Source organism: Balaenoptera acutorostrata, chromosome 1 (genome assembly GCF_949987535.1).
Source record: "Balaenoptera acutorostrata chromosome 1, mBalAcu1.1, whole genome shotgun sequence".
Taxonomy (NCBI): domain Eukaryota; kingdom Metazoa; phylum Chordata; class Mammalia; order Artiodactyla; family Balaenopteridae; genus Balaenoptera; species Balaenoptera acutorostrata.
This window is the reverse complement of record NC_080064.1, coordinates 120,271,437-120,298,567: the sequence shown is the minus strand read 5'-3', so window position 1 is coordinate 120,298,567 and position 27,131 is coordinate 120,271,437. Positions and strand designations below refer to the sequence as shown.

The 27,131-nt window shown below is 42.9% G+C and overlaps 1 protein-coding gene across 2 annotated transcripts in view; it reads right to left on the bottom strand.

The window, feature by feature from the left end:
* The window catches only part of DDR2 (discoidin domain receptor tyrosine kinase 2), a 160,028-nt gene extending 134,221 nt beyond the window's left edge, over nt 1–25,807 (bottom strand). For both annotated transcript variants that reach the window (XM_057545584.1, XM_057545590.1), the window contains exons 1-2: nt 25,625–25,807; nt 3,522–3,669 (exon numbers count right to left, since the gene is read on the bottom strand). The gene's annotated coding sequence lies outside the window, so the exon portion shown is untranslated. The remainder of the gene's footprint in view (nt 1–3,521; nt 3,670–25,624) is intronic.
* Between the last annotated feature and the right edge of the window lie 1,324 nt (nt 25,808–27,131).

The following is a 27,131-nucleotide window of genomic DNA, read 5'->3' as shown; positions in this document are numbered from 1 at the left end:
TCTCAGCCCAGCCAGCAGGCAGCGATCTCCCCAGGCCGGCAGCCTCCCTCCTTTCCAGCTTTATCTTCCACCTCTCCTCGACCCCAACCCTCTGCTCCCAGGAGATTGCTATTTCCTCCTTCCCCTCCACCCACGTGCCCAATCCGATCCTTGTTTACTGGTCACTCTGCATCTTTGTTGCCTAGGTCCGCTCCGCCAAGAATGACTGACCCACACCTTTCTGAGTATCGAATCCCTGCCCGGCCTCCAAGGTTTGGCCCAAGCTCCACGCCCTCCATGGTCAAGGCATTTGTTCTCTGACCAGCCCAGCCACAAGTGCTCTCTCCTTCCTTCAACCTTTCATCACCCTCTTGACACATCCTTACCTCCCTGGAGCGTCCTTCTCTTTTGTGCTCCTTCCCTCTCCTATTAGCCATGAGCAACTTAGGCTGGGTTCTCTCTCGTTTATATTTGAATCCCTTCAGGTCACTGCCAGAGTCCCTTACACATCACAGGTGCTCCGTAAACGGCGTTATTATTTTAGTAAGTAAAAATACCATGCAAAGTCCTTGGATAACCATGAACAACAACAAAAAAAGAGCATGTTGTCTAGCCCATCGGTTCTTTTCCAGATCACCATGGTCCGTTCTCAGTTTCTGCTTTTCAGAACATTTTCGGAGCCCTGTTCATCCAGAAACGTCCAAATCAACCTCTGGTACATCTAACCCTCAGTTCCCTGTGCTGGGTTTGCTTCCTCCGTTTCTGTTGGGCTCCCCGCGTGCCCTGCGGTGACACACCCACCATACCTGTGGTTCCCTGATTAGTTAGATGCTGACCCGGACCTTGCCTCCTCTAAAATGATCCTGGCACAGCCCAAAGTCCAAAACCTCAGACGTTCGGGTTTATGCAGCATCACGATCACAGTGTCTCATTTGCCCCAACTGTAATCCATTCTGTGACAAGCTGACGCCTCCCAGGTTTGCTCCTGTCACGGCCCCAACTTCCCCCCACCCCCATGGCCTCCCCCTCCAACACCCCCCACCCCATGCTGTCTTCATGCCCTAGCACACATGTCCCCCAGGGCACATGAAACCAGAACCTTCCATCAGAGTGGCTTGTGAGAAACAGACCACTTGCAAAGGGAAAACAGTTGGAAATACAAGCTTTTCCTTTAAAGGAGAAAGTAACGTTGGCAGCCGTGCTCTTCTCAGCTGCCCTCCAGCAGTGTTGAAAGAGCCATTTTGGGAGACAGAGGGAAAGGAAGGAAGTGTGAGTGACAAATGGAGAGCAGAAAATAGTGAAAGAGAGGGAGACAAAAGAGAAAAGAAGAGGGAAGACAGAGAAGGGCGGGGGGCACAAACCGGAAGGAGGTGGGCGGCAGAGCAAGAGAATGAGGATCAGAAACAAAAGGAGGAGAAGGGAGCAGCGGAGGAGGGGAGGAAAGGGCCGAGGAGGACGGGCCGGCACCGCTGGGTCTCACGAACACGGGCCACCAGTTCTGCGGCAACCCTGCCGCTCTCCCCCCCGGGAGCTGTGTCATCCCCCAGGGGACAGGCTCTCCACTGGCTTATTAGAAACACTCAGCGCTCTGAAGTGTATGTCAGAGTCCCCTGGGCCCAAAACAGACAACTGAACAGAATTCAGGGAGTCTCTCCCCAAAGGCTCTTGTTAACCTTCTGCACTCAGCCTTCATTAGAGATGCAAGATCTTTGAAAAGTCGGTGAGCGTACGTACAGACGAAGCCTCGTGTTGCAGAGTTTCTGTTAATAACGTCCCCTTTCCCTCACAAGCGTTCCGGTTTACATGCTAAATTACTTGCTCTTCCTATTAGTAAGAGACACAGGAAGTTGAAACTTATTAAGTCTCTAAACAGACTGAAATACTTAGTCTCATCATTCTCAGAAAAGGAGGAAGCCTGCATTGGTGACCAGAAGAGACCAGAAGAAACCAGGACTCCTTCCTGGGGGAGCCAAAGTACTTGAGATCATTCTAGGCATAATACTATGATGGTAAGGGTTGGGAAGGCACCCAGATTAGGCTTCTCAAGCCAAGGCTATTTATAGCACATGCCTTGGATATTGAAATAATAATTTCTAGAAATAGTCATTTAAGGTTGGGTGGCAGGGGAAGAAAAGACCACAATGATAGGTAACTTTACCCTTCTGAAAGGTAAAGCAAAATGAGTCACAGATAAATAATGTTTGAGGAGTCAAATGGAATAGAGAAACTCTGCAGTAACCTCTGGTTAGTGGTTAAGTGTAGCTATGGATTATTCATTCTGAAATGTACACCATGAAGGCTCAAGTTAAGACTGCTTAGCTCTCCAGTATCAAGAGTCTATTGGAAGGAAGGAAGGGAGGGAGGGAGGGAGGAAATTAGTTTCAAGGCAATCTATGGGAATAAAGGGACCCAAGATATTTTATCACCACAAGGAATCTAAGGAGTAATTCGGAGGAGGAAGGGTGGGTAGGATTACCTAGATAATAAACAGAAAGGAGTGTATAATCCCAGGAGCATTTGATAGTGAGAAGAAATCTCCTGGGGAATGTGAGGAAATACTACTTTACCCTCCCATCCTCATCCTTCATCCCAAGGATGGTCCACATTATTTACTCAATTGCGCATTCATTTAACAGGTATTACGGAAGCTGTGAGCAATGTAAGTCTAAATCCAGGCACTGGGTCCTCAATGAGCATCTTCCACATGCCAGACCCCATGCTAGATGCTAGGGATGCAGGCATGAAGGAGATACGGTTTCTGCCTTCAATAAGCTCCAGACTGAGAAGGTCTCAGACACATGAAATTGCTACAGTTCTAGTTTTGTTGATGGGATTTGAGTCTCCTAAAGAATGAACCAAGAAGTCCCATTCAGACCAAAATTCACCTACAGCAGACCACCTAGACCTGTGCAAATGCTTTCGGTTTCCTCATGAAAGCTCTGCAGTGTATCATGCTTCTCTTTCTGCCTTGGGTCCCAGAGCTAAGTAGTACACCTAACTGCAATAAGCATCCCTGGGCTAGGTTTTCTTGTACATTTAACTCTCCCAAAACTTATTTCAGGGCTCTGGTTCTCTTACCCTGCTTTTAGTAGTTCTGTTAAGTATTATTTTTCTCTAAACCACCTCAAATTATTGCTGGAAGAGGGCAATTTATTTAAAAATTTATAAATGATATTTTCTATTAGAAGAGGCCCAGATTGATCCAGGAACTCCGGAGATTCCAGTGGGTCTTATAGGGACAGGGAAGGCCTAGAGATCCTGGGTCACTCGAAGCTGGGGACACAGGACACCCCAGGATGGGCCTCTACTCTGGGCTGGCTACAACTGGATCAATGAAGTACAAAGAGGAAACAGACATTCAATATCCAGTTCCCTGTACAATCAAATCCATGATCTTTTCATTTGATATCAGCTCTGGGACAGAACCCGAGGCTCACCTTTCCCCGTGACACCTACCGGGGTAAGTGAGGGGCTCAAGGGGACCCACACTGTCACCCCCAATCTCCTGTGGTGACCCAGCTTCAGTGACTGGCCCTACTTACATCAACGGGTGCAGAACATCCTCCGAGGGGCAGGATCCCCAGGAACAGCTGGCCTCTGCTTCGCTTCAATTATTGCAGCTTCTTTGCTTCAAGCCACAAGTCTTGGCACTTTCTAGAGCATTGAACCCCCAAGTAGTTGTAGATCTCCCTTTACAGAGGGGGAGAAAACGGAAAGCAATGTTTTATTAGAAACTTTTTCTTCATTCACGTTTTCTTTCCTGTTTGACATTTCTGCCCACCACTATCAAACAGAAGTCTCCCAAGGACCCCTGGCACTGAAGGAATTTGACAAATCCTCAAAGAGTTTTTGTTTATGGGGGTTATGCTATTGATATTTATCAATGTAGAAATTAAAAACTGAGAATTTTTAATTTATTACTTATTAATTCATTAAAATAATAATTCCATGTTAACACAAATAAGAATTTTTAATAAACATTTTTCAAAAAACATTTAGTGAGAAGAGTGACATTGTTTTACATTTTTAAAAATCTCTTTGATATCTGGCTTAATCAAACAGATTCTATCTGCTTCTGGATTCAATTTGTTGCAATAATAGCACATGTCATTTAACCTCTGGAAAATTCCACCATACACTTGTGGGAGAATGAGAGTGGAAAAAGCAAAAACATCCTAGTGTTATTATGAAACTAGTTTTTATCCTGTGGACCCCCTGAAAGGGTCTCAAGAACTCGCAGGGATCCCCCGAGCACACAAGAACCAGTGCTCCATACGGTCAAAAGAAGTCACGCTTCCACCTCGGACTATCAGTCCCCTTCTGCAGATGCAGCTAGTTATCAGTTACCTGAGTAGTCTTCTAGAACTATCCTACACATACGTAAAAACATATGGATGGACAGGATTTTTTTAATTAAAAAAACTCAAGTATTAGCATCCCATATATTTCACCTTGGGTTTTCTGTTATACATGTTGGGGGCAGTTGCATTTTAGCACATGTAGTTACATCATTCCTTTTCACAGATCTATAGTATTCCACTCAATGGATACAATGATATATAACTCTACATAGTGCCACAGGGTCCAGGTGGGCTGCTGAACAGCTACTATAAGTTGCCAATTTCTTCAGTGAAGGATTTAGAACTTAACACGAATAAAGTGGCCACATGGAGCAAGAACGGATGTCACATATATTAGTACAGCCTTCCTCTGACTTCTAGTTCCCTAACAAGGCATGCAGCTGAAGTCTTCAAAATTTGAGAAAATATCCCAACTTTTGCAATACTACTGTCCTTTTATACTTGGGGCTTACCTCAGTGTTCCAGAAAAACTTGTACTAATATCTCTGTGCCTGTTTGTACCGGAATGTTTACAAACATCAACCTCTTTTGAAACATACTATCATCAGTGACATATCATCATGGGGGAAGAAAGCAGGATCAGGGTCCAAGTGTCCCCAAACAGTATTTCTGAAAACTATTTCCCTGTGGTACTAAGGTCGCAAAGTTTAGCCCTGTTAGATCACAATTTCCCTGACATAGAAAACCTGTCACCTAAAGGAAACCCTCACCTCATACGGCTAATTTGGTCTAATTACATTGCAGGCTTGAAATGCTAAAATGTATGCAGACTACCTGCATTCATTTCCTCACTCTGAGATTTACAAGCTGTATAATCTTGGGAGTTACTTAGCTTCTACTTACTTGTAAAATGGAGATAATGATAACTATCTCACATAGTTATGAAGAAGAATAATTGTAATTCTCTATTAAATGTGCCTGCCACATAGTAGGTGCTCAATGCTCAGTAATTGCTAGCCCTCTCCCTTTATTGTCCTATGAGCAGAAATAATGTGTGAGACTGATCTTATGTCCTGGACTGAGCTGGCTTTTCAGGGAACCCCAATAATCTAGTCTTTTAGGAAGTCTGGAGCTATAAGAGACTGGGACAAGAGAAGATGGTGGAGATTTTTTTTTTCCTCTCGTGAGATGTTTGTCATCTGTCTGATTCAAAATGAGAGACACAGGTCTGCTTTCCTCCTCACTAGGCCAAGAAAACTGGCACCAACATTTCCGGCATTTCTGTTTCAACTTTCCTGTCTGTCTCTGAAATTATATAGGCCAGTGTGGTTTGCACTTTTAGGCCCACAGAATCTACAGAAAATCCATCAGGTTTGGGGGAGCCCCTCAGGTGAGGATGAACAGAGATTTACTTCTGAACAATTCCCAGGAGTAGAACCAGCACTTAACAATAATTACAGACAGATATATTATGACCTCCATTTACAGATGAGGAAACTAAGGTCTGGAGATATTAGGTAAATTCCCCAAGGTAACACAGCTAACAAGGGCAGGGTGGGAACTCAAAACCAGGTTTGTCCTACTCCAAAGCTCAAATTTTTAACCACATCATCATATGATGCTCCAACTAGAAAGGAAACCAGCCCTGTCATGACATAGCAAGGCCGGCAGCTTCACAGAAATGGCCTCACAAGAGAGAGAAATTATCCTTAACTGTAAGTTAAGGATTTACTAACCCAACAGTGTAAAAAATCAAAATCAAAATTCTTCAGAAAACCATACCTCAACTAGACGCAAAGTAGAATGGCAGGACACCAAAACCAATATTTTATTAGTTTTGGATTTGTAGATTATCTTATTTTATTTGCATTGGATTAGATCAATTATTAAGATTAATAGGTTGTTTCAATTTATAGATTATTATTTTTAAAAATAGATTAATAATTTAATATTAATTTAGCCAATAATATTTCTAGCTCCTAGTATACATCAAGTACTATAAGTGTTAAAGATGAAGAAAACATGTTCCTTGGCCTTGAAGAAGAAGATATAGTGGATATTATAAGATATAATAGATATAACTACTATATATATATATATATATATAAAATATATATATTTGGGTTGGTGAGGTAATAAGATAGAAAAGAATAAGATACTAAAAGAAGGAGAAATCAAGCCATTGGAGTGTTCAGGGAAGACTTGAAGGAGGGAGAAGGAATCATTTGGCCTGACTCTTGAAATATAACTAGGATTTTGTCAGAAAAAATAAAAATAAAAGTCTAAGAGGGGCTTCCCTGGTGGTGCAGTGGTTGAGAATCCGCCTGCCAATGCAGGGGACACGGGTTCGAGCCCTGGTCTGGGAGGATCCCACATGCCGCGGAGCAACTAGGCCCGTGAGCCACAACTACTGAGCCTGCGCGTCTGGAGCCTGTGCTCCGCAACAAGAGAGGCCGCGATAGTGAGAGGCCCGCGCACCGCGATGAAGAGTGGCCCCCACTTGCCACAACTGGAGAAAGCCCTCGCACAGAAATGAAGACCCAATACAGCCAAAAAAAAAAAAAAAAAAAAAAAAAATTAAATAAATAAATAAGTCAGGAGAGCTCTTTAAAAAAAAAGAAGACAAGCAAAAGAAATTGGGAAATATAATTAGAAATAGATACGCTTTCTCTACAAAAAAAAAAGTCTAAGGAAAGGGAACAATTTGAATAGGCAAGTTATGGAATGAGGATATCAGTAAATAGTGGCTGGAGGACAGGAACGGCTCAGTAATTTAAGCTAGAGCTGGAAGATGGTTGAGGCTATGGATGCTGGCAAGAGGTGAGCACAGGCGACCTAGGAAAAGCTTTGGAAGAGGAATGGCAGGGTGAGGGAGGCTCCATAAGGCTTAACCTGGCATGTGGGATGCTTTAGAGGAGAGAGAGGGGCAGAGTGACCGATGGGAGCCTGACCTAGAACAATGATATCAGGAAGGGAAAAGAAATAACGTGGAGGTATGATAATAATCAGGCGGAGAGGACTGAGGATCGGTCAGCGACTAGCTACAGCAGGGAAGAAGGAAGGAGTCAAGGAAGCCTGCGTTTCCAGCCTGCAAGTGACCAGGAGCACTGCCACATAGTAGGTGCTCAATGCTCACTATGTATTAACGAAACCTGGGAAAACTGGAAGAGGAACTGGTTCACAAAGGATGATTGTGAGTTTGGTTTTGAACATGAAGAATTTGGTTTCCTCTCAATGGAAACAGATTAATACATCGAGCAGAGGAGTAGAAATCTGAGTCTGGCCTTCAAGAGAGAGTTTGGTTCCATCAATAGATGAATGGATAAAGAATACACACACACACACACACACACACACACACACACACAAAATGGAATACTACTCGGCCATAAAAAGGAGAGAGTTTGGTGTTATGGATTCATATCTGAACGTCAAGTCCATAAAAGCAATAATTAAAGTCTGAGAAGATGAGATGATCTGGGAAGAAGGGAAAGAAGAAAACTAAAGACAGAACCCTGGGGCCCATCTGCACTGACTGGTGGAAGAACGTCTCTGCTTCCCCTACTACCCTCTGGGTGAGACTCAAGGCAACTTAAAAACAGTTCCTCCTCACAAAACATCAGGACTCCCTGCTCTAACCCAGCTCCCTTAGTTCACAGATAAAGAAGACTCAGGCCCAGACGGTTAACTGATTTATCCAAGGCCTCACAGCTGCTTATCAGCAAAACTGAGACTAGACGAATGAAGTGACTGTTGGGAATTAGTCTTGCCTTAGCAATTGGATAGTTGCATGTGCACCGTATGACATGCTTGGATTCAGAGAAGCCTGAGAGCAAACCAGAAGCTTCATTTACCTCTGCTCCATCAGTCCAGCACTGTGACCTTGCCCAACCATATAACCAGCTCAGGGGTTCAAACCACATCTTACTCATCTTTTTGTCACTGTTCCTCTGCCCTCACTTTCCTTACCACTGTCTCTGCCACCGGCGTTATTACAGAGTAGAAAAATCAGATTATTCTCCTCTTCTGAATATGCACATGACCACAGACTTTCGGAGTTGAAAGAACATAAGAATTCATCTAGTATTAGTATAGCCCCTGTGCAAACAGACCCAGAGAAGTTCAATGACCAGATGACCAGTTAGCAGTAGACCCCAGACTAAAATTCCAAACTCTTTTTTTCTTTCCATTACACTACCAACCTTTAGTGCAAGAGACTTATTTTTAAGACAATGCTTCTTGTCTTTAATTTCTTGAAATTATGTTATGTAACCCTCTCCCCTCAAGATGCTTCTTTAAAAAACGAGCTCCATGGTCCAAAAAGTTTGTGGAGTGCTATAAGCTATACCTCTCTTGGACGGTCAAAATGCTTATTACCATATTAAAGAACTTGGGAAGTCCTTGCGGTAAAGAAATCTGCTCAATTCTCTAAGAATATTTCCCAAACTTATTTGGCCACAGAACTCTGGCCCTTGCCCTGCCCCTATTGTTCTCTATTTAAAAACCCACTGGTTTCCAAGGATTGTACTTTGGGAAGCACCATCTTTGCCCAATTAGCAAGATTTCCTTTGTTAGGTCCCAAGAAGAAGTGCCAATACTGAGAGGTCCTCCCTATGTGAACCGGGTGGGGTAGCAATGAGAGACAGAGAAGGAAAGAGAAACAACAAAGGGCCCCAGTCTCATCCAGAGCCATCTGCCCTGCCAACATCAAAGGGCGAAACAGCTACTTGAGAAGTTTTGACTCAGGATCCTGGTTATAAGCTTAAGGCAGTTGAAGGTGAAGTCATCTCCAACCTAGACTTCTTGTGGGAAAATGGGTTTCCAGGTTCTCAAACACTCCACATCAGCTAGCGTGCGAGTTTCACCCCGCCTCTGCCCCCCCATTAGCAGCAATACTCTCTCATCCGTGTCCTTCAAGTTACATCCACAGCGGCTCTAGCTTGTCCTTGCTCCTTCCACCACCCTGGTCGAAACCCTGTCACTTCACCTCTGGAGGACTGACAACAGCCTTTGGATGAGTCTCCCTGACTTAACTCCTGCTCCCCTGCAATTTCCCTGACACGCTGCAGTCACATTAATCTTCTTAAAACAACACTGCACCTGCTTTAAGATCAAGGAAAATGTTCAAAACTCCACGACATCCACAGCGCTCCTTAATGTAATAAAACACATCTATGCAAGGCTATTTCTCCATGCTCTCCAGTGCAAATTTCCACCACCCCAGGCTCACATCCTCACTGTTCAGAGCTGGCCGGTCATAAGCAGTCTGACTACCAAGCCTCTGTTCTTCCTGCCCTTTGCTTCCTGCCTATCTAATTCCATCCAATTCTTACTCCACTTCCAGCGTCCAGCTCAAGTCCCCTGACAATACGACCCCTTCCCTGCACTCTTGTGCTTGCAGACACTGAGCAACTAGCCCCACGTTTCCTTGACCATTTCCTGAATTTTCTAACCGATAACAAACTCAGGAAAAGACTGTGCCTTATGACAGTCAAGGCACATAGGGAATGCTCAAAAAACAAAACAAAACAAAACAAACCTTTTGCTGCATAAAGGAATGAATCCTTTATTGACCTCAGAACCAAGAGTTAAGCAGAAAATTTCATGCCTACAAAACACTAGGAAAACTAACCCCCTTCTGGGCCTCAAAGGCATTTATACCTTTTTAGTTCAATTGATCTTAGTTTTAGGAAAGGGGAAGAAGACTGATTCTACCGCATCCCAGGGCAGCTGGCGAGTTTCCATTCTTTTTCTACAGACAGAGCTGTGCTTTCTGCCCCCTTCTCATAGGCTCCTTGCAATGCTTGGCCTCCAGGAGAGAGAGCCTAGACTGAGTACATTAAGTGATATTTAAACATGTATCTCTAAATTTTTCACGGGTCTAGCCAAAAGAATGTTCTTTCCAAGAACATATCCTCTACTGACAATTGTTCCTTCCTTCATTCATTCTCTGAACTATTTGACAAACATTTACTGAGTGAATCCTTAAGCTACAAGGGTGGATAAAAAACAATCATGGTCCTTGAGGCACCCACAATCAAATGCAGTTTTACCCTAAATGCAGGCAGAGGAACACCTGCAACAGAATCACCCAAGGGAGGTTGTTAAAAAAAACACACGCTCTCTGGTGCACAGAAAATTTCTAATTTAACCAAGTCTGAGGTGGAGCCTGGGATCTGCATGTTTAAAAAGAACTCCAGGTGATTCTGATGTATACTGAAGTTTGAGACTCACTGGTTCCATGGAAGGACAGGCATATAAGGAGAAGATTATAAAACAGCGGCGTCTACTTGCAAAAAAAGAGATATCCACAAGGTATGACACAGGCTCAAGGAGAGTAATGAAGTAGTGGTAAAGAGTTAGGTGTTGCAGTGAGAAAGACCTAGGTTCAAATTCTTATTCTGCTACTTATTCGCTATGCGAGTGATCCTCTCTTAGTGTCATGTGTTCTCATACATAACATAAGAAAAATACCCACTTCACACAATTATTGTAAGGTTTCAATGAGATCAAGTACATAAAGTGCTTAACATAAATCTTGGTACACAATAAGCACTCATCACTATGTTGTCATGATAGTTTTTTATATATATAAATTTACAAATGGATTTTTTTTCTTTTTTTTTTTTTGGCTTGCAGGATCTTAGTTCCCTTGACCAGGGATTGAGCCCATGCCCCAGCAGTGAAAGCTCTGAGTCTTAACCACTGAACCACCAGGGAATTCCCTAGACATTTTTGATTATTAATGAAATTTAAAGAAACAAGGGCAGATCAGAAAGGTTTTCCTGAAAATAAAAGTAGCTTGAATTTAGTTTTAAAACAGAGTATCTCCAAGTGTAAATATATTCTTTCAGTCCTCAACATTTCTAGAATTTTTAAAGTTTATATCTTTGATTCTATAATTTGGAACTTTTCATAACCAAGCACTGCCATGCAATTTCAGGGCCTGCCTTTTCTTTGTGTTTATAATTGTCCAAATGCCAAATGAAAGCCAGAGCAAGTCAAAGCTAGAAACAGAGGAAACGGCCGTGAGAGAGTTGAGTCATCGGGTGTTAGGGGCAGTTTAATCCGCTCAGCCATTGTGGTCAGTGCCGCGTTCATGCAGCAATCAGCTGTGTAATGCAGACTCTGACTCTATATACGAAAGCCTATCTGTTTATAGGCAGAAACCTGAGGCATAAACACACAAAGCACAGTGGTTCTGTCACTAATTCTATTAGTAATTAGATTAGATACCCATTTTGTAGAAACTTCATTATCACCCCCATGCTAACCTTATCTTCAACTGAATAGACAATTTAACAAATTATCTAATGATACCAAATTAAAACTAACATTTGACTGTTGCCTACCAGCAGAGCTTTGGTTAAGTATGAGGTCTGACTCCCACCCTGCCAATGCATAAACCCTTGAGGCTATTAATAACTATTTAACTCACTCCAATAGGCATTTTCTGCATGAGTATTAATTACTTAAACAACAGACCCAAATTAAATATAGACCAGTGCTTCCCTGGTGGCGCAGTGGTTGGGAGTCCACCTGCCAATGCAGGGAACACGAGTTCGAGCCCTGGTCCGGGAGGATCCCACATGCCGCGGAGCAACTAATCCGTGCGCCACAACTACTGAGCCTGCGTTCTAGAGCCCGCGAGTCACAACTACTGAGCCCGTGCTCCACAACAAGAGAAGCCACTGCTCGCTGCAACTAGAGAAAGCCCACGCACAGCAATGAAGACCCAATGCAGCCAAAGATAAATAAATATATAAATATTAAAAAATATATATATATATAGACCAGGCCCTGGGGCCACACGTGTCCACTCTATCTTTAACCTCCACACTAGTGGTTAGTTTCAACAAACCAAATCATCTCACGCATTAAAATAATGTTCTGTTATTTTGTTGAGTTTATAACTATATTTGATTTCACTTATAAATCTGCTTTGGCTTTATAGTTGAAGAAGAACTAAAGCATAAGAGATGTTGTGATATTGTGATTTATAAGAAATATATAGTGTAACTGATTCACTTTGTTATAAAGTGGAAACTAACACACCATTGTAAAGCAATTATACTCCAATAAAGATGTTTAAAAAAAAAGAAATATATATCTGGTCATTCAGAGGACCAAAATATATTTCTCATATATATTTGGCCTTCATCCACAGATGCAGGCTCACAGAGCTCCCAAAACCCTTGGAATTTCCTAAGTGACAAGAGCCATAAAGGCCTTTTGTTAGGTTAATGAGGTGATTCTAGGACCCCACCTAAGGGTGGGAGCTGGTTGCCAGGGAAACCAACCTTGTGGTTAGAGGGTTGGAACTTTGAGTCCCACTCCACTGAGCTCAGGGGAGAAGAGGGGCTGGAGGTTGAATCAATCATCAAGGGCCAATGATTTAATCAGTCATGCCTGTGTAATGAGGCCTCCATAAAAACTCAAAAGGACAGGGTTCAGAGAGATTCCAAGTTGAAGAATACACGGAGATTTGGGGAGAATGGTGCCTAGTGAGGGCATAAAAGCTCCTCTCCCTTTCCCCATACCTTGCCCTATGCATCTCATCATCTGGCTGTCCCTGAGTTAAATCCTTTTATGATAAACCTGTCATCTAGAAAATAAAATGTTTCTCTGAGTTCTGTGAGCCGCTCTAGCAAATTAATTGAACCCAAGGAGGGGGTCTTGGGAGCCTCTGATTTGTAGCCAGTCGATCCGAAGCACAGGTATCAGCCTGAGTCTGCAAATGGCCTCTGAAGTGAGGTGTAGTAAGGATGTGGGGGCAGTCTTGTGGGACTGAACCCTTAACCTGTGGAATCTGATGCTATCTCTGGGTAGTGTCAGAATTCATTTGAATTGTAGGACACCCAGGTGGTGTCCAGAGAATTGTTCAGTGTTGTGTGGGAACACCCCCCCACACACACGCACACAACACGCACGTGGAAATTGGGTCCAGGAACCTCATTTAAGTATATACCTAGCTTTATGTTTGTACATGTTTTAATAGTGTCCAAACAATCCATCATCCTAAGGAGCTGAAAAAAATTTCCCTATAAAATTGGTCCATATATTGTTCAGGTTTGAGTAATACCAAATTAGATAATCCTAAGGGAAGTTTTTTAGAGCGCTGAGTCTATTCTGTCTCTCTTGAAAAAGCCTGTCCTGCCTTTTCACCAAGGGAAGCAGTAGAGAACCTGCTCATTTAGAAACCCATGACTAAAACCATCGCTACAAGATGTCAGTTTCCTACAGCCTCAGCAGCTGTCTACCTTCCCAGTGGACCCTACATCAGCAGCAGCAAAGCTACTATGTTGGGGGGAGGGGTGGGGAAGACGATAGTACTTTGAATGTGGAACACCATTTACCTTACACGTGAAACCATTTACTTGGCCTTAAGAAGTGTGGTTAGTGATGGGGGGGAGATTATTGAGCTGTGATGAAAGGAAATGACATGGGTCTAAATATCCCAATGCTTTGTCACCACTCTCACCTAACCTTCCTTTATTCACAAGAAAGTATTTTAACACCCCATGATCAGTGGGGTGGATATTTTTCCCCAATACCTATTACTGAATCATACAGTGGTAACCATAGTAACATCCTCATGGTAAGGATGGACTTGAACGTATTTTTGAAGAGCATCATAGTACTTTTCCCAGTAGCTCTGAGGAATGGTGACTGAGTATATTTAGGAACAAGTTGTGGATGACAATAGCTTCTGTTCCTACAAAGGGCTGGATTCAGACCTTTAGAGGCTCCAAGCACTGAAAATATTATAGCAACCTCCCCATTCCACCTCACCAAGTACTTTGTTATAAAAAAATAATGCTAAATGTAGCATTAACTATAAGAACATTCAGTAAAGTTCCTATTTTTTTTCATTATGACTGTTTCAATAACTTTTTTGGAACACCCAATTTCAATTTATTTCCAAAAGAAATTGGAGGTGTCCCTGCCAGTGCCTTAAACACCTCCGTGTAAAGCAACATTGTAAGTGAATTCAGGGTCCTTACCTGCATCATTTCACTTGAAACCAAGGCTCATTTGTTGCATCCAGTCTGCTGATAACAAATATGCAGCCATGTTTTATGTGTCACACTCTTTTCTTCCTATTTAACTGCCCAAGAACTTCTTCACCAGACTTCTCTTTGCCCTAACCTACCCAACTCAAATAAGGACTTAGATCTAAAAAATTGGAAATTCATTTCAATATCCATACTACTTAGTAAATTAGGGCTGGAAATTAGAACTTCTGCCCTATTTAAAGCAATGCTCCTTTTTTTTCTCCCAGATTACTTATGCCCAAGGCAAGAAGGTAATTATTGTAGGATCATCAGGAAATGCAGAGTCACTGAAGTTTACATATGTATATTGGATAACATTAGACAGCCTGAGGTCTTTGACAGAATATGTTTTGTAAATGTTGGCAATACTTGATCAGTTGGAAAATGAAAGTGAGGAGCACCCGGGAGCCTAGAAGTGGAACTTCCTACAGTCCCCTTTTTATAGAGGGTGTGGGGTGCCTGTGGGTCTAGGAGAGGGCAAGAAGTTAGCACCCTAAGTCATGAAAATGAAAGATGTAAGTAAACATCACAGTTGTGAAGGAGAGATCATGGGAAGAGCTTCAATCAATTTTTACCCTGCAAAGGCCAAGTCCGTCACCAAAAATACAGCAAAAGGATTAGAAAGTAACTTTTCACACACCCTCGAGGGATCCACATAAGTCTAGAATTTACATCCTAGCTTGACATCGAAGCTTGACCCCCCTTTGCTAATGAATGACTGAACAAAAGGCTTAGAAAAATCTTCACCTCCAAACATGATATTAAGTAGCAGTTAATTTACTCTTTATATGACACTAAATGATCAAATGAGAATTTTTTTTAATGCAGGTGGTCTCAGGGAAGAGTGACCACTCAGTGTGAGAGGGAAGAGTGAAAGGTAAGCACTTCTATTATCAGAGGTCTGGACACACCTATGAGGAAAGAAGCATGATGAGGAGAAAAACACCAGCTCTGCCCCATGGTCAAACCAGGAAAAACCAAATCTGCAGCTGTATCCTGAAACCTAGAATGACAATCATCACCCTCTGGGAATAACCATTTTCTATTTATTGCTTAAAGAAAAATAGCCCTGTGTGCATTTTATACCCAGGACACACCAAGTATTCGTATGTGAGCTTATCTGTTCCTCCACATTTGTATTCATGAAGACATTACTGCCTTCAATTTTCACAACTAAAAATAGCACGATCTGAAGCCAGTGGTTCTGAGAGCAAGCTTAGGGCTTACACCATTTCTCCATGACCTGGCTCTCTTGAGATTCCAATCTTACAGAATAACCAAGTAATAGAAAATTTTTGAGCCCCATTAAATCCACAAAAAGGATAGTATGTGAGGCTTCAATTACTCCCCTCTAAGAATTTTTCTGGCAACAAGTAAGCACTATGCGAGGCATGTAATAAGTCTTTAACATACTATATCTTGAGAACTCAGTAAATATTTATGGGTTATGTTCTAAGATGAGTTATAGAGATCACCTAAGACATGACCTTTACTAGACTAGGTGATACTGACCAAAAGAACTAGGGATTCCAAGAAGTAAGATCTGAGTTGGCCAGAGGATTGGAAACTTAAGCTAACCTTTAAGGAACGGTGGTATTTGGCTAACATGAGAGGAGAGAGGAGGATACTTACAGTATGGGTGGGGGGGTGGAGGGGGGTTGGGGGGGCAGTGAAAACTGAAGTGGAGACGAATGATTCAACACTTAACTATGAAAGTGAATATGGGGGTATGGGTGCTGGTATAGGCAGTGATTAGCATAACTGAACTGGAAAATGTAGAAATTTTATATTGCCCTTTACAGATGAGAAAATTGAAGTGCAATTAGGTTAAAAAATATAGTTGCACAACGTTCAACTGCTAGTAGGTGGCAAAGTTAAAATTTAAATCTCACCCTGTTAACTCCTGGCCCATCACTCTTTCCACCATACCATGATTTTAAGTGAGAATGTTTGTATGTTGCATTAGTTAAAACAATTTCAATGAATATTCTTTCAAGTGATAAGTTATTCTAATTTGAATGATGTGACAAAGAGATTTCCCAAATATTTGCTATTAACCTGTTGAATTAGTCTTTCTCAATAACTTTAAGTTTCTGCTTCCATTAGATTTATTAAATAAAATAATATTATTAAAGTTTAGGATAAACCGGCAATACTTAACTGAAAAACAAAATTAATAATTATGACTCTATTATATAACTATGTTACAAGGTCTGACATCAAATAAGAAAGAAATAGCCAGGATAAAATCAGAGTTTTGGGAATTTGGGATTTGGGACTTTTTTTTAGAGCAGTTTTCAGTTCACAGAAAAATTGAGCAGAAAGTAGAGAGTTCACATATATCTCCACATGTACACTCACAACCTCCCCCAATATCAACATCCCTCACCACAGTGGTACATGTGTTACAATTGATGAACTTACACTGACACATTATTATCACCCAACATCCATAGTTTACATGAGGGTTCACTCTTGGTATTATACATTCTATGGATTTGGAAAATTTTATGACAGGTATCCACCACCAACAGAATAGTTTCATTGCCCTAAAAACCCGCTGTGCTCTGCCTATTCATCCCCGCCTCCCCTGTAACCTCTTGCAACCACTAATCTTTTTACTGTCTCCATAGTTTTGCCTTTTCCAGAATGTCATATAGTTGAAATCATATAGTATGTAGCCTTTACAGATTGGCCTCTTTCACTTAGCAATATGCATTTAAGGTTCCTTCTTGTCTTTTCATGACTTGATAGCTAATTTCTTTTTAGTGCTAAATAATACTCCATTGTCTGGATGTACCACAGTTTATTTATCCATTCACCTACTGAAGGACATCTTCGTTGCTTCCAGGTCTTGAAGTTATGAGCAAAACTGCTATAAACATCTGTATGTAGGTTTCTGTGTGAACGTAAGTTGTCAATTTGTTTGGGTAAATACCAAGAAGCACGATTTCTTGATCATGCATAAGAATATGTTGAGTTCCATAAAAAACTACCAAACTATCTTTCAAAGTGGCTGTACAATTTTGCATTTCCACCAGCAATGAATGAGAGTTATTATTGCTCTATATCAGCACCAGCATTTGGTGTAGTCAGTGTTCTGGATTTTGACCATTCTAACAGGTAGGTAGTAGTAATTCATTGTTGTTTTAATTTGAAATTCCCAAATGACATATAATGTTGAACACTGTTTCATGTTTACTTGCCACCTGTATATCTTCTTTGGTGAGCTGTCTGTTCAGATCTTTTGCCCAGTTTTTAATCAAGTTGTTCATTTTCTTACTGCTGAATTTTAAGAGTTCCTTATATATTTTGGGTGACAGTCCTCTATCGGATGTGTCTTTTGCAAATATTTTCTCCCAGTCTATGGCTTGTAGTCTCATTGTCTTGATACTAGTTTTCACAGAGCAAAAATTTTTAATTTTAACGTAGTTCACTTTATCAATTTTTTCTTTCAAGGATTGTGCGTTTGGTGTCGAAAAGTTATTACCATACCCAAGGCCACCTAGGCTTTCTCCTATGCTATCTTCTAGGAGTTTCCTGATTTTGAATTTTACATTTAGGCCCATGATCTATTTTGAGTTCATTCTTGTGAAGGATGTAAGGTCTGAGTCTAGAGTTGTTTTTTTTGCGTGTGGATGTCCAGTTATTCCAGCACCATTTGGTGAAAAGACTATCTTTGCTCCATTGTATTGCCTTTGATTCTTTGACAGAGATCAGTTGACTCTGTTTACGTAGATCTATTTCTGGGCTCTCTATTCTGTTCTGTTGATCTATTTATCTATTCTTTCAGCAATACCACACTGTCTTAATTACTGTAACTTTATAGTAGTCTTAAAATCAAGTAATTTCTGTCCTCTGACTTTGTTCTTCTCCTCCAATATTGTGTTGGCTATTCTGGATTTTTTGCCTCTCCATATAAACTTTAGAATCAGTTTGTCAGTATTCACAAAATAACTTGCTGGGATTTTGGGGGGGATTAGGATTTATTTTTAATTCCCTTTGATATTATTTTAACATTGTTATCTCAATTAAAAAATCTATATAGTGTACAGATTCTAGAATTAGACCTACATCCGTCTGAGGAACGATTAGCTACTCTTGAGTGAATTTAACTCCCACTACTCTCTTCTCTAGATCAACTTGTTCCCCCGAATCTCAAGAGAGTACATCCTAAAGGACAAGCCCCAGCAGCCTTTGTAACCTTCACCACTCATCTAAGTTTTATATGCTTCTGGGAAGTTACAGCCCTGCAAGGCATGTTGTTGGTATAGCTCCCATGAGCACTTCCAAGGCAACCTTGCACACAGTAAACTTTGCTGGATTAGCTACCTATGAAATGCGTTCAAAAGGCATCCCCACCTACCACCTTCATAGGCACAGTGCTTTCCCCTTTACAAAGTTTCTGACATGTTACCTTTTCTGAACATAAAAGAAGGATATAAAAGTACATGAGGGAAACAGATGAGGAAATTGAGGACCACTGAAGGTAAAAGACTTCTTTGAGGTAAAAAATCTAGAAAATGATGGTGCTGAGACCAAAACTTACTGCGTATTCTCCTCACTACCTTTTGCACACAAGGTTCTATTCTTATAAGCCCTCCCAGTTACACCCACACCACGTAGTACACAGCATTAACCTCTGACCAGTAGGTACAAGGGACTCCTCAAACATTTCTGTGGGGTCTCGCTAGGCACAAAACACAAGCCACAAGACAGTTGAATGAGTGAATCCATTATAGACAATGCCAATCTCCTGGAGAAGCCTAGCTGAACCCAGGAATTTCAAAGTAAGTCTAAACACCATTTAGAACCCTTCTACCTTTTCACTGCTCTTCCAGGCCTCAGTGGTACTTGGGCTGGCTCAAACCTAACCTTTCTTGGTGCTTAGAGACCAAAGTGAGATTCCATTTAATAAGTATACAACTTGCCAAATGCTGGGATCTCCATTGCTTGGAGAATTACAGAACTTGGAAACATCAAATAGTTCCATGCACAACAGGAAGGACAGAAAGCAAAAATAAGAAAGAAAATCAAAATAAGAAGAGAATTATTTTTAGCCAAATCATATCTGAATAACATAGGCTCAATCATAACAGGTCCAAATGCATGCAAATAAAATTTAAAGAGATGGAGAAAGTTTAGAGAGACCATCACTTTAGCCATTAGGTGATTGGTGTTTAGATGAATATCCCCGGGCAGGCATCTGGACATCTCAGTTCCTTTATTAAGCTATTGTTATTAGAAAATGTTAAGCAGAGTACCTTACACTAGGAAGCAGTCAATAAATCCTTGCTAAATAGAATTAAGCCAAGTAAAATAAAATTGAATTGCCGAGGGATTCCAGAACAATCAGGGAGAGAAACAGGTTAGAAACTACTGAGAAATGTAGCCAGATGGCGAAAAGGGGCAGAGACTTGGGCATTAGGAGTAGGAGAGGAAAAAAATGGTGAACATAAGTCAAGGTCAATTTTCCCCCAGTGGTCCCTCCAACTTGGAGGCCTTGGTGGGACGAGCTAGTTGCTGGATGACTTCTACAGAAGCACAAAACCTGTACTTCTTTTTTGTTAACCCATCTGTCCCTTTCCTGAATGCATTTCGCATTTAGTTACAACAGCAGTAGCAATTTGTGACCCGTACTGTTTTATACTGCCCTCTAAATCTTTCCACTGTAATAGGATTATCTTGTCTAATATATAATATATAGTATCCCTTCTTCCCTACCTGCCCCAAACTGCCAACTCCTTTTTTTCTTCTGGTGTTATACAGACCCCTAGCCAAGTAATCTACTCTTGTGTTTAGTTCCCCTGTAAAGATAGCATTATGCACAAGTGTGTTTTGAGCATTAAGAGAAAGGTTGGGTAAAAGTGAGGTGGGAATGGATGAGGGAGTGGAGGCAAGGAGATGAACTGACAGCTGTCTTTTCAAATCAAAGAGGGTAAATTTCCAATAGATCGCATCCATGATCAAAGCAAAGTGTTCAAATGAAAGGGATCAATCCAAGATAACAATCTCGATGGTTCACACATGATAGGCTTTTAAACCACAAAGCATTGAAGATTCCACCAGCAAAAGTAAGAGAAGTGACACTGAGTGAGCATTCACTTACTCAGAGCATCTACTACGTATGAGGCTCTATGTTGGCCTCTTTGTATATCTAACGGCACCTATTTCATATACCAAACCTATGAGATAAGAAAAATGAGACTTGGAGAGGTTCAAGATCTCATCCAAGGTTACACGGCTAGTAAGTGGTGGCAAAGCCAGAATTTAAACCCATATCCTTTCCACTGCAAAAGTACTTTGAGGAGCATTATTTGTAGAAGGGGATTTTGGTGGGTGAACATTGCTGCCTGGAAAAATGTTTTTGGACTAAGGATATGGAAAAATAGCTGGGCTGGTGTTATGTGGCTGAACAAGCCAAAGCATCTGTGCCAAATTAATAATAAAAGGAATCATCATCAACTTCATTTATTAACTACATGCCAAACATTATGCTATGTACTCACAAGAGCTATCTGTAATACCTATTAGATGGGAATTACGATCCTTATTTTATAGAGTAGGAAACTGAGAGACTTGAAGCGGCTTGCCCGAGGTCACACAGCCAGTGAGTATACAGCTGGGAGTGCAAATCAGGTCTGTCTGACTTCACATCAGAAAGAGTCTGAGGCCTGGGCAAGTGTCCACTTAAGGGGAAAAGGCAGGTTGTGGACACCATGAGGTGGTCTTGACCAAGCTCAAGGAAGCCAGCTAGGGGAGGGAGGCACTGACCCTTAAATTCTTTACAGGACAACAGGGGTGGGGTTGTCCTATAAAGGGCGCCCTTACTCCCCACTGAGGAATGGCTGAGGCAATGAACTTGGAGATTTATCAGCAGAGGTTCAGCTTGGAATCACGTAGGGAACACTTCAAAATACTGAAGTGTATTCACTTCAACCCCTACCCTCAGATACTCTTATTTAATTGATCCTTAAGGTCTACCCGAGGTTCCTAACGTAGTGGTGAGCAGCCCTCATTGTGCATGGTTGCTGACTTCAGAGAAGCTCTGGGAGGCCTGGGGATGTAGGACACATATCTGGACTGAGTAGTCAGTGTTAGGAGAGGGTCAATTCATACCTTGCGTGGCTTCAAACAGGTCAAGGGGCATAAAGGATCCAGCGTGTCTGAGCTGAGGGCAGGTCACCATTTATGTCAGCTGGCACATGACATCAGCAGGTCTGTGGAGGTCTGTTTTCAGAGGGGCGGTAGCTTTCTGAATGCCCGTGAGATGTGTGTTTGGGTCGTGTGTTTGAGGTGAGGGTGATGTAAAGTGCCTGAAAGTGGACCTTACAAAGGAACTTGGGAAGAAGTGCCTGAGAGTTAATGCTAATTTAAAATGGCGTGACATTAATATAAGGGGGGGAACCTCTAATTTTTTAGTGTGTCTATTAAAAATGTAATCATATGGAAAGGTCTGAACTAGATTTGTTGCATGTGATAGATAATTCATATGACAAAGTCTGGGATGTGACTATATAAGAAGGGAAGAAAACAGTGAGTTAACAGAGAGGCTAGGGGACAGTGAGGAGGTGATGAGACTCCTTTGGATGACACTCCCACTCTGTGCTTGGACATCGTCTAGGAAAAACTCACTTTTTTCCCCTACTAACACACTCACTGCCTGGAGCTAGTGCAGACCCCACAGGTTAAGGGCTCGGACCCACAAGACCGTCCCCCCAGTGCAGACACCAATTACGAGTAGTAGGTCCCCAAGTTACCCACAACTTCTTTCCAACTTGGCTACAAATCAGAGGTTCTCATGACCCCTCCCCTACTCCCAGCATTGGATTCAATCACTTGCTAGACCAGCTCACAAAACTCAGGGAAACACTTATGTGTACTAGTTTATTACATAATAAAGGATACAGATAAACAGCCAGACAAAGAGATATATAGAGCAAAGTCTGGAAGGGTCCCCAGCATAGGATCTTCTGTCCCTTTGGAGTTGGGGTGCACCAGTTTCCCAACACATGGATGTGTTCACCAACCCAGAAGCTCCCCAGACTTGATACTTTGGGGATTTCCATCATGTAGGCATGATTAATCATCAGCTCAGTCTCCAGCCCTGCCTCCCTTCCTGGAAGGAGGAGGTGGGGCTGAAAATCCCTAGCTTCTAACCATGGCTTGGTCTTTCTGGGGACGAAGCCCTCATTCAGGAGCCCACCCAAAATCACCTCATTAGAACAAAAGACACTCCTCTCACCCAGGAAATTCCGAGGGACTTAAGAGCTCTATGTCAGGAACGGGAGTCAGAGACCAAATATTAGAACAAAAGATGCTCCTAGTGCTCTTATCACTTAGGAAACTACAAGGGTTTCAGGAGCTCTGTGCCAGGAACCAGGGGAAGAGACCGATATATATTTTTTGCATATGTCACAGACATGGATACTGTTGGAGTCACAACTCGTGGATTCTAAGTAAAAGAATCTGGAAACGCCTTCCCCACTTCCCTTACCTTTAGTGTTTATAAAGCAAACAGATCTTAAGCAGAAGCAGAGGCAGGGCCCTCCCCACCCCCTGCTGGGCCTCCAACCCCACCCCCAGGAGCAGCTGCATTCCTTCTGATGACAGGCACAGAGGAGGGAACATGAGGAAGGTCCAGGGTCAAGGATCTACCCTCAACTAGATATGAAGCTCCTCGAAAGCCATCTCCTTTGAGGAGAGACTTGTGGACTGATCCTAACTAAACCTTTCTCGTTCAGAGACCGCACAGACCCAGGCAAGGGAAGCTTGAACACCATGGTGTCCTTCAGCTTCCACTGAACTCACTGGGTGAGGAAGCATGGCCAAGCCAGGCACCAGAGGAAAGTTTCAGATAGAAAACCTGGGACTATTCCCCGCGAGGAGGGACTGCTTCCACTCAAAAGAGATGGGCACTAAGACCAAGGCCACCCATTCCAGGGTTTCACACACAGCCCAATACAGCCACCCTCCTGCCGGCATCAGCACCACCTGCTGGACCCAGCATGGCAGACGCTGCCTCACATTTTGTTCCAGTGTTCAGGGGTCACTGTCACAAGAACTGGTATGGGGAAGGCCTTCACAGCCTTCAGAACGCGTTCACGTCCAATGTCTCTTAAAACAATAACACTGGGGACTTCCTTGGTGGTGCAGTGGTTAAGAATCCACCTGCCAATGCAGGGGACACGGGTTCGAGCCCTGGTCCGGGAAGATCCCACATGCCACGGAGCAACAAAACCTGTGCGCCACAACTGCTGAGCCTGCGCTCTAGAACCCATGAGCCACAACTACTGAGCCCACGTGCCACAACTACTGAAGACCGTGCGCCTAGAGCCCGTGCTCCGCAACAAGTGAAGCCACCGCAACGAGAAGCCCGTGCACCACAACAAAGAGTAGCCCCTGCTCACCACAACTAGAGAAAGCCCGTGCACAGCAACGACGACCCAACGCAGCCAATAAATAAATAAATAAAATTCTTAAAAACAACAACAACAATAATACTGAAAAGTATCACTATTTTTACTGTGTAATAAATACAGAGGCCTAAGTGCAGGAAGGTAAAGCAACTTTGCCAAATAATAAAAGGTAGAGCCAGAACTTGAACTTGGGTCTTCGGAATCTAAATCCCAGGCTCTTTGCAGAACAAAGGTAAGTATATAACAAACACCCAGAAATAATGCAGAGAGCTGCCCACCCGCAGCCCCTTTCCGGTACCCAGATAAATACCCATCCAAGTGCGGAAGCGGCCTTCAAGAGAGGATCTGCACTGCTCCCCTAGCCCGACACCTTCACCTCCTAGTCACCAGTCACCGAGGGAAACGTGGAACTTGACTCGGAAAGTAGTCAGACGTGTGTGTGGAGTGGGGGAGGGCAGTGTTATTGCAGAGTGATTCAGAGCACAGAGTTTGGAGTCAGACATGCATGAGTCTCAACCCTACCAGCTGTACTTCCTTAAGCAAATCATTCTTCTTCTCTAAGCTTTAATGCCCTTATTCATAAACTAGGAATAATGCCTCGGGAACTGTGAAGATTCAATCAAATTATGTATGTAGAGCTCTGAGCATGGAGCCTGGTGCAGAGCAAGCACTTAGCTTTTTTAATTTTACACACAGACACACAACCAAATATGACCACAGATACCACCTGCTGATGAACCACCATTAGCATCCTCTCTTGCTGATAACTGATGTCCTTGCGGTGACTTGTTAATTAAACTGCCTCTATCACCTCAGTCTCGAGAGAAATGAACATGCACGTAGAGGTATGGAATGGAAAGAGCACTGACTAGCAGTAAAGAGAACTTGGATTTCATCTGCAACTTCGCTACTAACGTGCTGTGTTGACCCTGAATGTGTCAATCCCCCTTCTGTCACTTCCACCGCCTGTGAAATGAGGGGGTCAGAAGAGATCTCTAAGGCTCTTTACAGACTCTGGCTCTGTCGTTCCTCCAGGGAAAGGAGGCAGAAGGCAAGCAGTCAGCAAAATGGTGCTGAACGCCTCCTGGCTTGAACACTGCGAACTCCCGCCTCAAATGGCTGGCCTGAGAGTTTCAGCCACTTGGAAAAATTCTCTTTCCCCTTGGATGGGACTCTTGAACCTCAGCCAGGACTCAGAGGTCCCAACTGCAAACAGTCCCAAGTCATTCGGTAACAAAGGGAAAGGCACCCAGGCCAGAGAAATGGGGAAGATGAGGTTCATCACCAACTGAAAAATGCCCCATCCACCCAGACCCCCGGCCCAACCACCCCAAACCTCAAGGTGAAGTCACCCGTCACCCAAAGTTGTCCTCCTCACAATTAAGTCAGCGACTCCCCTGAAAAATCAAAAATACAAAAAGTTGTCCTCTCCCAAACTCAGGACCCTCGAACGCCGCTACTAAATGCCGAAAACCTAGCTCCCGGCTCGGGTATCTCCATCCCAGAAACCAGCTCTGCGATCGGCCTGTCTTGCCTGCCAACAGTTTCAACCCTGCGAACGTTGTTTATTGTATCTTGCAGCTGCGATGGATTCGTTTATTATGCCTCAGTCTTCTTTGGTTAGCAGTGCTCTACTCTTCTCTCCATAACATAAATCCAGCCCCCCCAAAACGTGAAATCTTGGATTTCTCGTGCCTAGGGTGCCCCATTCCCTTCCCTTCCTCGCCTGACTTGAAACCCCCTTCTGCCTCCTTTTTAAAACTTTTCCTGAGACACCAGGAGAAGGATATTTAGAGCTTTCGTTTTCGGAAAAGAAAGAAAAAAAAAAAAAACAATGAAGGGAAAAAAACCCCCAAAACACACAACTTACGTTCATCCAGGAGTGCACAGTTTTGGAAAGAAGAAAAACAGAGCTATAATCCACTGCGTTCCCCCAACCCAAAAAGAAGAATCTGTTGTGAAACGCTTCTTTTTCCACTTTGCCGGTGGAGGAGCCCGGTGGTAGGCATACATCCACAGGCTGATGCAAGATGCCTTTGAGAGAAACCTCACATTCTGAGGATTCCTGGGAAAGCGCCAGGGATCCCAGCATCCAATATATTGCACATTTGGTTTCAATTAGGAAGGGGGTTGGGGAGGGAAGAAGGAAAGTCACCAATCAGAGCTGTTTTCTGTTTAGAGACTATTTCTTTTGACCCAAGGGACCACGGGCAAAGCTATAATTTACAGCAAAACCCATTCATAGAAGAAAAAATATGTATAACCATAGGACAGACTTAAAGACATAGCTCCCTTCTGCCTTATCCCCACTGCATCCATCCCCAAGCCCTCCCCTTCTTCCATCTAAGACTTGGTCCCCACCCTGTGACCCCCACCTCATTTTTCTTACTTGAGCTGAAGCTATGAGCACAACTTAAGGTTTGGATTCTCTTCCAATTGACGCTTCCAGGACAGTTGGGTCACACACATGGAGTTGATCTTTAGTGTTTTATCCATGAAAGCCCAGAGCTGAGCCCTTCCCCTAAAAGATTTGATTTAATCCTCCCCCCCTCCCGAACAATCTCCCCCAACAACAACAAAAAAAAAACAAAAAAAAACTGGATAGTTTGAGATTCTAGGATTCCTATTTTTTTCCACTCAATTCCCAGTTGGTTGCTCCCTCTGAGGGTCTGTGGCTGTATCCATGCTGCTAAATGAAAACACAAGCGTTTGCGAGGACTTCCTAAATTATTTTGAGACTTTTTTCCTCTTTTTTTTTTTTTCCTATCCACTGCCATGAAGAGAGATCATGTGAAAGGGGAGTGTAAGTGACAGGGAGGAACCCTTCCTTGGCTCTTTAAAAAGAGTAACTAATAATCCTCCCCATCCATCAAGGCTCCTGACATTAACCCTTCCAAGCCTGGATCATTCTTTACCAAGCACAGGCTTGGTCTGCCCTAGAGGTCTTGATTCTCTGTGAGTACAGGAAATGCAGGGTAAGCAGAGACTCAAGTTCAGGAGATCCGTGGAGAAAGGTAGATGGCAAAAGAGAGGTTAAGAAGACCTAACCCACCTCTGAGAGATGGTCTCCTCGTAAAGAGACTTCCTGCCTCTGGGCTCTTAAGCTATCCCCAACTCTTCTCTGCTTGTACGTTGGCAGGCAATCTGGGATTGCATGCCCCCATGATGAGCAAGAAGAGAGGTGTGACACACAGGAGGAGGAGAGTGGAAAGAGATCACGGAAGGACATCCCCATGGTAAGTTTGGAGCGAGAGATACTTCAGGAGAGGAACAGGGAGGCAAGAAGACCTCCAACTGGGATGGCCATGAGGAGCCAAGCTGCCAGTGTTCAGTCCCTAAAAAGCCCTTAAGCTCAGTCAGAAAGTGGCCTTTCATAT